Source organism: Lathyrus oleraceus, chromosome 6 (genome assembly GCF_024323335.1).
Source record: "Lathyrus oleraceus cultivar Zhongwan6 chromosome 6, CAAS_Psat_ZW6_1.0, whole genome shotgun sequence".
Lineage (NCBI taxonomy): Eukaryota > Viridiplantae > Streptophyta > Magnoliopsida > Fabales > Fabaceae > Lathyrus > Lathyrus oleraceus.
This window is the reverse complement of record NC_066584.1, coordinates 433,864,438-433,875,324: the sequence shown is the minus strand read 5'-3', so window position 1 is coordinate 433,875,324 and position 10,887 is coordinate 433,864,438.

The following is a 10,887-nucleotide window of genomic DNA, read 5'->3' as shown; positions in this document are numbered from 1 at the left end:
TTTGGTAACTTACCTCCTTCAACATCACGTGAGGAAGCTGACTCCTTTGCCATTCTAGAGCAAAGAATGATCTAATAATAAATCCATACCTAGGCATAAATCATATAGAAAATCTTAGGGGCATAACCAACATGATAGGCAGAAACAAGGTATTGTCAGAAATAATATATATATATATATATATATATATATATATATATATATATATATATATATATATATATATATATATATATATATATATATATATGAGAAAAATGAATATGTACTGACAGTGTAAAATTTCTTTACACTGACAGTGCACTAGCTTTAATATATATATATATATATATATATATATATATATATATATATATATATATATATATATATGAATTAAGAAGACTCCAATTGCTAGAAAAATATGATTTAAATTTATATTATAGTAATTATTTGTGAATTATAATTGAGACAATTTATGAAGTAATCACATCTAAAAAGATATATTTTTTTATAGAGGTTAAAGGTAGTACATTTTCAGTGTAAAGAAGTATTACACTGACATCCAATCAAAATATTTTAAAGTTTAATTGAAATACACTGGCAGTGTAAAAAAATTTTACATCGTCAGTTAATCCTAGACGTTGGATATTGAAATATGTTTGACTTTTATTTTAAAAATCTATAAAGTAATGCAAACGGGTGATGGTAATGAATTGACCGTGTAAATCTTTTTACACTGACCGTGCATACTAATTAATCCCAATATATTATATTGTTAAATTATATCAGTATTTTAAAAATAAAAGTGTGATGTGGTGGGATACATGGGTGTCATTGGTTGACAGTGTAAAAATATTTTACACTGTAAATGCATATTCATTTTTCTCTTTTTTATAAAAGGAAAATATATATTTGTAAATTAAGATTGACATTATTTTATTTTGAGTCTTATATATTTTTTAGAGATTAATTGAAATACACTGTCAGTGTAAAAGAGTTTTACACCATCACTTAATTATAGACGTTGGATATTAAAAGAAGTTTGACTTTTATTTTAAAAATCTATAAAGTAATACAAACGGATGATGGTGATGAACCGACGGTGTAAAACTTTTTACACTAACAGTGTATAGTAATTAATCTCTATTTTTTTATACTTATCTTTGATTTAGATATTTAATATTAAATCGTTAAAGATATGTACTAATTTTTAGTGTTAAATAAAATTAAAAGTTTATAGGTAATTATAATCAAACTTTAGTTATCTCATCAATAAGGATTGAAAATGCTATTTGTTATATTAGCTTAATTATTTTATTAATTAATTATTTTAATTTTTATTAATTGGAATGTAAAAATTTATATGATTTTGTCGTTGATATAATTCGAAACATGAGTGTTCTTTTTGTAAACATTATTATTTTTGCATTTATTATACTCTATACGGTGACTATTGTAAAAGAAAATAGTAAATTATAGTTCATTTTTGGGAAAATTCTATATTCAAATACGGTAAAAATCAAGAATATTACCAAAATGTCTATACGTTCTGAAAACAATCAAATTCAATATAATTCATAATAACACAAATAAATGATTAAAATGCACTAAATATAAGTTAAGGCGTTACAATAACCACTTTCATAAAATTTACTAATGCTTAATAGGTTTGTTTAAGTCCATCTACAAGTCAAACATTATTAATTGAGATAAAGGAGTTACCAATAGTACACATACCCGTGATCTTCTTTTCTGGTTTCCTCCAAATCTCACAGTTCCTCCCTCTTTCATAGTTAGGGTTTGGAACATATGTTTTTCTCCTTTCATATTTCGTGAGCAGTCACAGTCCAGGTACCATGACTGTTGCTTTGCTTCTCCTTTCATATGTAGCAAAAATAATTTGAGATTTAGGTATCCATAATCTTATGGGTCTTTTAGGGTTAGTCCTAACATGTTTCTTCTTAATTTATACATTTTCTCTCATCTTATAAGGTTTAAGATCATTCAAGATTTTTGATTTAAAAGTTTGTTTTCTTGAATGAACCTTGGCCTTAGGTTCTGAACCTTTAAGAACCTTTGTTCCTGATATCTTAGGTTCTAGCTTCTTCATAACCTTTGACTTTAGATGCTTATGTTATGGTTTCTTCAGAACCTTATACTCAATAACTCTAGGTTCTGACTAACTCATAACCTTTGCATTCTCAGCAGCAGATACAAAATAAGAGTCTAGCCCTTTCTGAACAAAGCCTGAAGAAGAAGGGTTTGTTGGTTTGCTCAAGATTTCAAACCTTGGATTAAAAGTTTTTTATGAATAACCAATACCTCCCCATTTTCTTCTACTTACTCCATAAATCACGGAAGCAACTTTAGTTCTATTAACTCGATTTATGATAAACTCCTGGAGAGCAATTTCATGCTCATCAAGAGGTTTATCAAACACTTCCTTTACTAGAGAAATATGATCTTTCTCTAGAGATTCATTTTTACTTTGAACATAATTTAATTCTTCCTTCAAAACATCATATTGCTTTTTCAATATTTTCATGTGTCTAGCTTTCTCTTGACATCTTCCCATGAGATCTTGAATGAAAGTAATTAAATCAGAATGAGATAGTTTAGAAAATACATCATCCTCTACCTCAGACTATGAACCATAATTCGAGTCAGATTCTGCTTCAGAAGATGTCAGAGTCATCAAGGTAAGGTTGACTTACTCTTCATCTGTTTTAGAGTCTTCTTCATTGTCAAGTTCATCCCGTGTTGCCATGAGACTTTTCTTGAATTTGTTTCTGAAGCTATCCTTCTGAAAGCATCTATTATTTGACTTGTCCTTTTGCACTTCTAGATAGTTAGCAATGAAGTGGCCAAGCTTATCCTTATTTTATCGGAAACTAGATCATCTGAAACCACTACTTCTTCCAGAGGATCTCTTGTTCTTCTTGTCCAGATACTGAAACCTTTCAATGATAAATATCATTTCCTCATAATCTGTCATCTTCAGAACCTTCTGCATGAGAAGCTTCTTTAGACTCCCGGACTTAAGGAGCCTTGGCATTTTTAGAAAAATATTTCAAAGCTAGAGGCTTTAACTTTCTGACAGATTCATCTCCATTGAGCTCCATCTCATGGCTCTGAAGATTGTTGATAAGACTTTCAAGACTTAAGACTCCTAAGAATATTCTTGACATGATGATGTAGTGTAGCTCTTGTTCAAAACCTGAAGTCCAGATACAAGAACTTGAAATCTAGAAAACATGATTTTAATATCTTCATTCTCCTTCATCTTTAACAGTTCATATTACTGAACCAGAAGGTTAGCCTTAGCTTCCTGAAGTTGATGATTCCTTTCATAAGCATCACATAGGGATTTAAAAATGGTCTTAGAAGTAGATTTATCAATGATTTTGATGTATTCTGAGTGAGGTAGAGCATCAACCAAGATGTCTCAAACTATATGATGTTTTCTATAGATATTTGTTTGAGCTGGTGTGAGAGTTTTTCTATCATACACTATTCCAACTCCATTGACTAGAATATTAATGTCATCTTATAGAATATCCCATGAATCATCATCAAGACCTATGATATAAGTATACATCTTTTCGGATTTGCTATAATCATGATTAATAGAAGCGTGTGAATTAGAAGTACCGTTATCAGATTCAAAAACTCCAGACATAGTTCACTATGTTTTTCTCAAGATCTTTTATGTACCGTTGTTAAGTGTTAAGCACAGACTGTACTCTAATGTCAACTGAAGGTGAGAAAACACAAGAAGGGAAGGTTAAGTTGTGTTGACTTTTTTTTCTTTATTTTTAAACTCCTTGTCATATTCTAAACACAAGTTATAGAATATGATTCAGTCAGAGGTGGACAGCGGATATGAAATGCAAGAAAGAAGAATAAAGCATAGAGTTATCTTGGTTCCTCTCACAACTTGAGAGTAATGCAGTGTCCTTGTACTTACAAGATATTTCACTATAATCACACAAGATTACAATTTTCTCTAGCACACAAGCAAGAGACTTCCAATGCTCAAACACAAAGTAAGAGACTTATATGGTCAAGCACACAAGTAAGGGATTTTCAATGCTCAAGCACATAGACAAGAGACTTCCATGCTCAAGCACACAAGCAAGAGACTTCAAATACTCAAGCACACAAGCAAGAGACTTCTATGCTCAAGCATACAAACAAGAGACTTCAAATGCTCAAACACTTAGTAAGATACTTAGAAAAATCTACCTAATAGATAAATGATTATTTGGAAAAATACACTTGATATACAATCAGAGGTGTATAAAGAAAATGCAAATATGCTCTTTTAAGACTTAAAGATTTCTAAGATATACAAGGATAACAATTCCTAAGTTTTTCTTGTGCTTTTATGTTGACAGAGTAACTTATCTTTGAGTGTCAATTGGTATATTTTTTTTCAAGTCTTCGACTCCTTAAATAGAGAGGAAAAGAGTTGTTGAAGATCCAACACAGTAGAGTCCTCTGAGAAGCTTCAAAAGAGACGTTGGGATGTTTTACCAAATAGTCAAGGTTGGTGAAGGATAGTTTGAAACATCTTTGCTACAAAAGGAATTAGTAGTTGTATCCCAGCAGACTGTATGAAGAAAATAGAGTTTAGGTCTTCACGTGACAAAGTAGACTCGGAGGTTGAGAGTGACCCGTCAAAGTCACCTTGCTTCTTGCGCTTTGACTGACTCAGATTCTAATCGTCAAAAGCAAATTTCTTTAAATTTTGGTCTTCAGAAGCTGACTTCCACCTTCAGGCATTGACCTCTTCAGAAGTTGACTTCTTCGAAGTCTAGTCTTCACCTTCTGACCCATCAGAATTTGATCTTTATATCAATGTTTAAATGTATTTTTCACCTTCTAATTGTTTAATTGTGGGATAGTATCTCTCTTAATTTTTGTATTATTTTGGTCTTTAAAAATAACTTAATTTGACTTGGTTGATTATATCCCATACTCTTTTATAGTTGACTTTGAAAATGCGAGTACCCCACCTTTTTAGTAAAAAAAAATTAGGATTCAAAATATAAACAAAATGTTCTACAAAGTCAAAACGATGCAAGGAAGAGAAAAAGATAGACAATGTTGAGAAATCTCATGAACGAACGAATCCAGTAAATAGGAACTTTGAACTAAATTTTAATGTAAGTGTAATGACAAAGATCAATATTTTATAAATTTGAAGGACAAGAATTATGAAATGATATTTTACCCGAATTTCTTATAATTATGCTATTTGTTGGATGTGGTTTAATAACATCAATCTTAATGAGTTTGTTGCATACTAGTTCAAGTATTACAACTGATTATCAGATTTTAACTATGATTTCTTTTTTTACAAACTCTTTTTGTTTCAGAAATTTTGATGCGAGTTTGCAATATTTTTTTTCAAATGATGTGTTTTGTCATGTTAGCAAAATCGATTAAAATTGCACGTTTGGGTCAATTTGGAGACCAAAATCGCACACATGAAGAACTACAGGGGCAAAATTGCATATTTGAGAAATTTCGATTATAAAAATTGTATTTAAAACAAATAATTAGAGTGTACAATATGGTCACTTGCGATTCACATTCACACACTAAATATATCTAAAAATAAATAAATGAGTGTATTAGAAAAAATCATAACATCTAATAAAAGTTTGTAACAAGAGACATTCATTATCTTCACTTTTAAAGATGGGTTAAGTTAATTCTAAAGTTTATTTGGTAAGTCTTTTCTAGATCCAATGAGGCAGCTGGAATTAAATTTTATTAGTTCATTCAAATCATGATCTAAATATTTTGTCTTTAATTCATATGTAACTAGTAAAGGATACTTCCGTTTGTACGAGTCACACTATGTTTAATTTTTTTTTTGAAGTTGTTAGATTATTTATTTTTTATATTTGAATGTGCAATTTCGAAGAAAAAATATATCATACTACTTTTCTGCTATGAAATTTTTGATATTACTTATTATTCATACTACTTAAATTACATGATTAGAGAAACATAAACGTTAACATCAACATTAAATTTGAAACTACTGACAAAATAATAGAATAAATTATCTTAAAATAATCATTTAAAAATCTAAATGACAGAGACAAAATATCCTAAACTTTCATACATTAATCCCACTAATCCTCCTTCTTTACTTTCAGACCAGTTTAACATACAAGCTCTCTGATGCAGACCGGTAATGAAAAATCAAGTCATCACCAACCTTAAAATTTGTGGATTTTGCATACTCATACCAATTATTTTCAAGATACATCTCAGTATGTGGTCTTTTTTCTTTAAGAATCTCACAGTCATAGTCCGTCATTTCATCAAGGTCCATTAAGGTTAGAACGTTTTGGTCTAGACGTAGATCGTTCCTAACAATCTCAGCTGAAAAATGCTAAAAAAATTGAATGTACAGTCAGTTTACACATAATCAAAATATATGCAAAAAAATATTAAAAAGATAAATATATAAATGCAATTCAATATTTTATATGAATTATCACCATGACATTTTCTTCGCCCCTTGATCCTCTTGTGATTTCTTTCTCCCAAAACAACTTTGCATTATAATATTGTATGTTGGGATGCGAATGTTGTTCATTGCCATGATTATCATTCTCCTGATGTACGTACTGCAACATCCTCTATATTTTCCTCATTGAAATTTATTTCAGGGAACAAAATATATGACTCAACAGGTTTGAAGGTTGTTCATGGTCGAGTTGCATCTTCATACCCCGTATTATTTCCATCTCTTCCTCCATCGTATAGAACAAATCACTGCATGTTTAAATTGGTTAAGAAAAAAATTTGGCTTGCAGAATATTGTTTGTTAGAGAAACAAAATATTTGAAGAGCAATATCTTTGGTTTCTAACCTATTTGAAGAGGAAGAAGATGTTGAATGTATTGTGCAAATTTGTTAGTATTTGATATATTAAGAGAAACTATAAGGATGTAATATATAGAAGACCTTACAGTTAAACTCGAATATGATACAAAATACTTTGCTTTCAAATATATGAAAACATGTTATAAGGAAAATATTTAAAATTGACAATAGTATCTGGTACACTGATTTACGTACCAAAGATAATGTTTGGTGAAGCGTGTATAATAATGGGAAAAAAGCAATTCACATGCATTAATTCAATAATATTTTTATTAATAAAAAAAACGTAAAAGTTATATATGAAAGATTATAATATTTCGTCAAAAGTGTATGTGCATGAGTGTTTTTTAATAGCAATAGTTGATTCCCGAACTCAGAGGCCTGTTGCATTTATATATATATATATATATATATATATATATATATATATATATATATATATATATATATATATATATATATATATATATATATATATATATATATATATATATATATATATATATATATATATATTAATAAACCAAAGGACAGAATTGCATAATGCATTGAAAAATGATACATAATTTGCAATGGTCGTCCAATCAATGTTTCAAAGTTATTACTTTGAATATAAAAAAAAATAATCTCTCATAAAAGATGGTTTTCTTGTTGAGGCATATGCTCGATTGCAGTATGAATGCTATCATGGGTAAGTATTTGTTTATCATCTCCACATGGATTAATGTGATATCAATGTCGTTCAACAGTTACTAAGATTTTAAGTTTAAGTTTGTAAGGTTTATTTTAAAAGCTACACCATGTAAAACGGATAATAGAAAAATAAAGTTTCAGAGAGGTGAGAACTTGTCAGGATTGAATTTCATCTACCGATCAAATACGTAATTTACCAATCAGTTATACACAATCATAAACATTCTTCAATATCATCATGTATGACTCACAAAAGAGTTCATGTCTAAACTTCCAATGAGATTTATACCTTATTGTTTAATTGACGATCTCTTAGCCTATTAAACAATACGGAGCATTAAGAATCGATACTCATGGTGAATGTTAAACCTAAATCTATGTCTAAAGTTTAGAATCTAACATAATGTTTATCCTAGATCTATATTCGAAGAGTACTTCTCAGTAACAGTTCAAATCATAAGATAAATATGTAAACAATAATAACATCGATAGAGATTCGTGAATAGATTGTATACAACGCCATGATTAATAAAAATACATACTATAATAGTAAACTTACAACCAATCCCAACAAGAGAGGGATTTAGCTACACATAGTAGCTAGATACAAAGAGAAAAATGAAGAGGAACAAGCACCCACCACGATTTCCCAAAGATAGAAGCGAATCCAACTCCGGATCTTCAAGAAGCACCCTCCACTTATTATTTTATAAGCCTCACTCTCTCCAAAAATGGTTTTCTCTTCAACACTAACTTTCTATTTGCTGAGATTCCAAAAGAAACAAGAGAGAGAGCTCAAAAATATTATTTGGACCTATTTATACAAAGTTGAGAACTTATTGTCTCGCCCGACGAAATCACATTTAAGTGTTTTTCACCTGGCTCAAACGCAGCAAACTGTCTTCAGCAAAATATCTTCACTCCCCTGGCGACCAAGAACTCGCCCAACGAACTCAAAATCACAAGTCCTCATCGGGAGACCAAGGCAAGATTTCCCCATGGAATGTAATTCTTTGGCGCGAGCTCACTTTTCCTTCGCCAGCTCTCGCCCGACGAACATGTAGAAACTTTTCCCTTCTTAGCTTTGTTCCTCCTTCTTTTTCTAGTGTCTTTTTATATGTATTCATACAATAATTCCTACACACTAACACACAAATCAAGGATACCAAAGATAATTGCAATTTATATGACATTCAGTGGCAAACATGGGGAATTCATGAAAGAAACCGCAAAATGGTTCGAAAAATGCCAAGTTTTTATATATGAATTATAGTCCAATTTAGCACTTATCAACATACAAAACGCCTGACTATAGAAGTGATGTAGAGTGGAAGTCCAACATAACAGAAGCTAATATGTTAGGACAAAATGGCCTGGTATGTCTATATAACACTGGTTATGGTTAAAAAAATATTTATGATTCAGCTTGATATTTTATTATGTTGTGTCATTTTTTATAGTATATTCCAGAGGATTTATCAAGGAAATGTTTTGGTAAAGAGCAAGATTCAATAAATATGGTAGACCTGGAAGCTGGCAAAGGTTATAATTGTGTCATCCATATGGCTAGAAGGGATGACTATGAGAAAAAAAATTGGGCACGGATGGTATGAATATGCAAAAGAGAATAAGCTTAAATCAGGAGATTTGTTGTTATTTAGCATGACTCCCTTTTCAAATGTGATGTATGTCCATTTCATGAGAGGTTGATGTGTTAGTTAGTTGCTGTTACAGATATAAATTAAGTTTTGGTTAGTTTTGATGTTGTATAAGTTATATAATCAAGTTATGGTTGGTTTTTATGTTGTATCAATAGTTATGTTGTTACATGGCTATACATGTCGTGGGATTTGTTTCGTCTTTATTAGTTTTAAGATATTCAGTCTTTGTAATGAAACTACTACTGTATGATGTTATATACTTATGGATAATATCAAACCAATGTATGCTTGTGATTTAGTTATTGAATTTGCCCTGAAATTTAAAATCATTCACTCGTGTATCTTTGTATCGATTACATATATCATGTCATACTATATATGACACACAAAACACTTTGCTTCCAAATATATGGGAAAAACAATTTTGTTGGGAAAGAAGTTGTTCAGAAACGATATAATCCAACAATTGCGTGAGAATTAAATATAGATATTGAAATGAAACTAAAGTGCAGTTAAGTCAAAATCAATACATGAAAACACATATTAAATGGATACTTTGTAAGTTACATTCTACACATTTTTCAAAAACTTCTTTGAAGACAACATTGGTGGTAGTCTGCAACTCTTAATTTTCCTTGTCATGGATTAATATCTTAAGGCCATTTTGCTTTTTACTCTTGATATTGTAACATACAAATGATCATGGCTAAACACACTCATAGACAAGTATAATCCAACATAGTCCAACGACTGGCCTTGAGTAGCATATGATACAATTATTTAAAACTATCTTCTGGTTAGCTTAAAAGGCCATGGAGACTGTGTAGGTGTAATATGCTTTCTTGGAATATAAATTAAACCTCCTATGTTTTTCCCAGGAATAATATTTGCTTCAATAACATGGTCTTCCAATCCTGTAACAATAAGTTTTGTTCCATTGTATAATCCTTCAGACTGATCAATATTTCTTAGAAGCATTATCGGTGTACCAACTTTTAATTTAATCCTGTGATAAGGAAGTCCAGATGTTGTAAGTGTATTCAATAGTCAGTACATCAAATGCTTCATTGACAGCAAAATTCGTTCTGTCAACGGAATCATAACTTAAATATTCCTTTTCATCTCTTGCATTACAACGTAAGATACATGAATACCGTATACAATATGTCTCTATATTAGGTACTAACATGAAAATAAATAGTTATTTCATAAATCAAATTACCTGGAATTAATTCTAATGCATACTGATTGATAACATCAATTGTTTCCAATGTTCCAGCCAAAATTGTTCTACACTGTAGGAAAGCTGGGTTTTTATAATTCTGAAGAAAGTTTGGATATGTCTATTAAAAACTGGCTTTGAGGGGATCGTAAAAATATGTGATTAACATATATTTTGGAATGTCAATATATGCATAGCTATCATTAGGTTCATTCAATTTTCCATCTCCAACCTATAATATCGAATTTGAAAATTGTTCTAACTTATAAGCATTGGAAGGCATGGTGGATTGTTGAAGTCACATGTTCTTGGTAAGTCTAAGAACTGTACAGTAATCTTATATGCATGACGAATTAATGGTGGCATGAATGATATCAGAACGACTGCTCCTTGGTACAATAGGAAGGATCTGTCGAAAAT